This window comes from Hyperoodon ampullatus, assembly GCF_949752795.1.
Source record: "Hyperoodon ampullatus genome assembly, chromosome: 18".
NCBI lineage: Eukaryota > Metazoa > Chordata > Mammalia > Artiodactyla > Ziphiidae > Hyperoodon > Hyperoodon ampullatus.
Window position 1 is genome coordinate 39630754 of NC_136931.1, and position 5223 is coordinate 39635976.

General features: G+C 49.9%; 1 pseudogene across 1 annotated transcript; it reads left to right on the forward strand.

The window, feature by feature from the left end:
* Nucleotides 1–3434: 3434 nt before the first annotated feature.
* LOC307066979 (ribosomal protein eL39-like 2) lies at nt 3435–3809 on the forward strand (annotated as a pseudogene). Its single transcript has 2 exons — nt 3435–3539; nt 3761–3809. The product of its transcript is annotated as a ribosomal protein eL39-like 2 (transcript).
* The last annotated feature ends 1414 nt before the right edge of the window (nt 3810–5223 follow it).

Below are 5223 nucleotides of genomic sequence, written 5' to 3' on the forward strand. Positions count from 1 at the left end.
ATTCTACAGTCAGTTGTCTTGCTTCCAGTACATGGAAATCATGTTATGTTTCTGTGACCAAAGCTAGGTAAGGGGCAGAAACACTCTCCCCATTTTATCTTGTGAAGCCCCCTCTGCAGATCCATTGTCCTCGAATTTGATGCCTCATTTTTTTTTTTTTTTTTTTTTTTGCGGTACGCGGGCCTCTCACTGTTGTGGCCTCTCCCGTTGCGGAGCACAGGCTCCGGATGCGCAGGCTCAGCGGCCATGGCTCACGGGCCCAGCCGCTCCGCAGCATATGGGATCCTCCCAGACCGGGGCACGAACCCGTATCCCCTGCATCGGCAGGCAGACTCTCAACCACTGCGCCACCAGGGAGGCCCGATGCCTCATTTTAATGGAAAACACTTGCAGGGCTTTTTGGTTTTATTTATGTCTCATTTCTGAAGCCTTTTTAGACCTACATTGCTTAAACATACAGATTACTCCTAAATGCCCCTTCTACTTTGAGATTTAAAATTCTCCCAGTGTTTTTTCTAATATACTTATTATTCCATTTGTTGCGTTTAAATCTTTGACCGTATGTTGTTTATTTTGTCTCATCAGATTTTAGTTAATTACCTAGTTTTCCCCTGAATAAAGCAATACTCACCCCAAACAGTTCTTGCCAAAACTGCATTTTACAAGGAAGGGAACAGGTGGGCCTAGGAGAAAGTTCGGGAGCACGACTACAATCCGGTGGAGCAAAGATTTCTTGTTCAGGGCACTGGATGGCCACATCCACCCTAAAGACCCACCGCCCACTTCAGGCTCCAGGATTAAGACGGGCTGCCTGACGGCGGGCGGAAAAGACAATCAATGAAAACCGCCAAGCTGCGCCTGCGCGCTGGAGGCTTCCTTTCAGACACGCGCGGGACCCAGAGCAGCCAATCCCCGAGCGGTGGGGCGGGACCTTCTGCGCGCTCCGCACCCTCCCGGCCGCCTATTGGCGGGACCGCTTCAGTCGCAGCACCGATTGGTGGCTTGTGCCTGACGGGGCTTTACCAACCGCCTCCGCGCCCTTCGCTCCGCCTCACCTCAGGAGGACGCGAAGCTGCTGGAGGTGGAACGCGCGCCGGGCCGGGGTGGGCTACGCGAGGGGACAGCGGGGAGACTGACGGGAACACGCCCTGCGAAACCCTTATAAACCCTCAGCCCGAGGCCTTCAAATTCCAGGCTAGGAGGCCCCAGATTCCCTCACCCTGAGGGGCTCCAAATCCCATCAGCTCGGAGGGACCCCGGGTCCTAACCTGAGGGACCTCACATCTCCTCAGCTTCAGGGACCCAAAGTCCCTTCACCCACAGAAACACCAAATCCCCTAATGCTTCGACCCCCCAAATACCTGGAGTAACCCCTAGAGGTTAGGCGCCCTAAAAATAGCACCCGCAGAGAGACCACATTTCCCTAACCTCAGAGGCACCGACTACCCTCAGCGCGGGAACTCTTAACCACTTCAGCCTCAAAGACCCCAGCTACCCTCAGTGTGGGAGAACCTAAAGCCCCTTAACGAGAGACCCCCGATTTCCTCAGGCTCAAAGGTGCCAAGTTCTCTCAGCCTGCGCCTTCTACATCCCTTTAGCCAAAAGACGCCAAATACCATCAGCCTAAGGGACCCCGAATCCCCTTGGGTCTGAGGAGCCCCAATTCCCTCAGCCGGAGTGACCCAAATCTCCTCAGGCTGAGCGATCTGTCCCTTAGGCATAGAAGGCACGTTATGCCCAGATTTTTCTGGAGTCCCCAGGTGGAGATCCCCAAAACCCTTCTTGGAGAAATAGTCCCTGTCCCTCGCTGGAACAGAGCCCTTCTTGTCAAGCTGACCCCAGAGCAGTCCGGGGATCCCAGGTCTCCTTGGGACTCCCTCAGACACCCACAGACTCAGCCCTCCCAGCGCCTTTCCTCCGAGGGGCCGAGTTGCAGGGGGACCAAAGAAACCGAATCTAGTTCACATTAGGCTGGGCTGTCGTGGCTGCTGAGGATCCGTCCACCCCTCCAATACCCTCCACATCCTCTACTCCTTGCTGGGGTCCTCACACCTTCCTGCTCGGGACGCCCCAGCCGAGGAACACAGACCTGGCTCTGGGCAGGGGCCTGGGCTACCTCAGCACCTTCTCCTTCCACAGGCACCTTGGCCTTGAGGCGGTCCCAGGACCATGAGCACCGACAGGTGGCCGGAGGAGAGCACCGAGGGACATGCTGGGAGAACAGAGTGGAAGCCCACGGTGAGCGGTGGAGGAGGCAAAGCCGGGCTCTAAGCCGGCTCTACAGGAGGGACAGGGAGCTGGTCCCTGGAGGACCACAGACTCCTGGCCTGCACCGCTGGGTGACCTTCTCTGTGAAGGTACACAGGATGGGGGTGCCTGGTCCTGTCTAAGATGGTGGGGCGGGGCGGGGGGTGGGCATAGGACACTGTAGCATCGTCCACTGCACTGTGTCCAGGGAGAGTTAGGAAAATGCTCAGTGTTTGCTCAGTTAAGCAGGACACAGTCAGGAAGGAAAGTCTTCGTCCTTGTCTCTCACAGAGACCACCCAGCGGCATCAGGCTACACCCTGCACAAGGTGAAGGAGAGGGCCCAGCTCTAAGTTCTGACTTAGCTTAGTAAGTCACTGATGAAATCTATTATTTTCTCTAGGCCAAAGATGCTTTCAAAGACATTTCCACATACTTCTCCAAGGAAGAATGGACAGAGATGGGAGAATGGGAAAAAGTCCGATATAGGAATGTGAAAAAGAACTATGAAGCACTGATTACTATAGGTAACAGGAAATGCTGGGTGCCTGTGAGCCTGGGAAACAGGAACCAGGTCTTCGGTCTCAGTGTTAGCTTGGCTCTCTCTTAGGTGGCTTCATCTGCTCACAGTTCCCTTCTGTGTGGAGACTAACCTGCAGGAAATTTGTGTTCTTTTGTATTCAGTGTGGGCCTGGCCCTGGCAATGCAGAGCTCACCTCTTGCCTTGTTCTAGACTCTCCCAGCCCATCCTACCGAGTCACACTGACTTTGTGGCACTTTCCATTGCCTCTGGGCTTTGTTCCTCCTTCCAGCTCTTCCCTTTTGGAACAAAGATTTTGCTTCTTTCCAGGTCTCAGAGCCCCTTGGCCAGCTTTCATGTGTCACCGCAGGCAGGCCATCAAACCCCAGGTGGATGACCCTGAGGATTCTGATGAAGAATGGACTCCAAGGCAGCAAGGTGAGGGGCCAGGAAGATTTAGAGGTGTCTTCCTGAAACCAACCTGGGTTTAGGTCTCAGCTGCATCTCAGGCATTAGCAAAAAAAACCCCATAATTTTTCACCAAACAAGCAAGATGCAAAACAGAATATTATACAGTAAAAGACTATCCATATAAAGTTTTTAAATATGTAAAATAATTAGCCTCCCCTTCTCTGCCATCCGATGTGCGGTTGACTCTGCCCCTCACCATGTCTTCTCACAAGACTCACGATCAAGCGATTCCTGGGCAAGAAACAAAAGGAGAATCGTCCCATTCCCCAGTGGACTCAAATGAAAACTGGTGGGCTTCCCCGGTAGCGCAGTGGTTGAGAGTCTGCCTGCCGATGCAGGGGACACGGGTTCACGCCCCGGTCCGGGAAGTTCCCACGTGCCGCGGAGCAGCTGGGCCCGTGAGCCATGGCCGCTGAGCCTGCGTGTCCGGAGCCTGTGCTCCACAACAGGAGAGGCCACAACAGTGAGAGGCCCGCGTACTGCAAAAAAAAAAAAAAAGAAAGAAAACTGGTAATAAAACCAGGTACAACTCCAAGAGAAGACACTGGAGAAGAAGCAAGCTGGGTCTATAAGGAGCCACACATGAGGTGGCACATGTATTTATGCTGTGGAACGTCACTTGCATCTTACCATATCACTCTGAAAACATCACTACTATCTGGACAAATGCATCCATTTGTTTCATTGGGAAAAAAATGATTTTTCTCCTTGTGTCAGTGTTTCTGCATTAGTGCTTTGGTTCAGTAATAAATATGAGAACTTTTGTTGGAAAATATATATATATATATATATATATATTGTTTATAGGTACATTAAAAGGCCGTAAATGTATAAAAATTTGAATGTGAATAAGAAGTACCAAATTCATCACCAAAGGAGTAAGTGCTGGCAGGTGGCTTCACTGTGTCTTGATTAGTTTTTTGTTTGTTTTTATTTTGTTTTTGAATTTTGAAATAGAAATTAAAAGACCCGCAGTGGTTGTGGCAGAATGGTGACATAATACTGAATGGAGGTGGATGTATAGGTTTTCCAGTATAATTCTCAATAGTTTTCTTTTTTTTTTTTGGCTGTGTTGGGTCTTCGTTGTTGCGTGTGGGGTTTCTCTAATTGCGGCGAGCGGGGGCTACTCTTCTTTGCAGTGCGTGGGCTCCTCGTTGCAGTGGCTTCTCTCTTGTTGTGGAACACGGGCTCTAGGTGCACAGGCTTTGGTAGTTTCAGCACACGGGCTCAGTAGTTGCAGCATGCGGGCTCAGTAGTTGTGGCGCACGGGCTTAGTTGCTGCACGGCATGTGGGATCTTCCCGGACCAGGGCTCGAACCCATGTCCCCTGAATTGGCAGGTGGATTCTTAACCACTGCGCCACCAGGGAAGTCCCGAGTGCATAGGAAGATTTTTGAGTGTTGACTTTGTATCCTGCAACTTTGCTAAATTCTTTTATTAGTTCTAACAGTGTTTTCTGTGGAATTTTAAAGATTTTCTACGCATAAAATCATGTCATCTGTGAACAAACCTAATTTTACTTCTTTCTTTCCAAATTGGAAGCCTTTTGATTCCTTTTCTTATCTAATACCCTGGCTAGAACTTCTAGTACTATGTTGAATAGAAGTGGTGAGAGTGGGCATCCTTGCCTTTTTTCTTGATCTTAGAAGAGATCACTTTTTCCACCAGTGAGTATGATGTTAGAGGTGGACTCTTCATATATGACCTTTATTATATTGAGGTAATTTCCTTCTATTCCTACTTTGTTGAGTATTTTTGTCATGAAGTAAATTTATTAGATACTTTATGAACATAGGATGAAGCACAGATAAGGTTTTGTCTATTTTTTTTTATTTTAAGAAAACTATGTGATGCTCCCAGTGGAAGCATAGGCGTTGATGATACAGAAATCATTTTCCATCCCCCCTTTGGTAATCCTTGTACTTGTCACTCTCTGGTTCAGAATTCTGTGTCCTTAATTCAGATGCCCAGAGTTTGGAAACATTT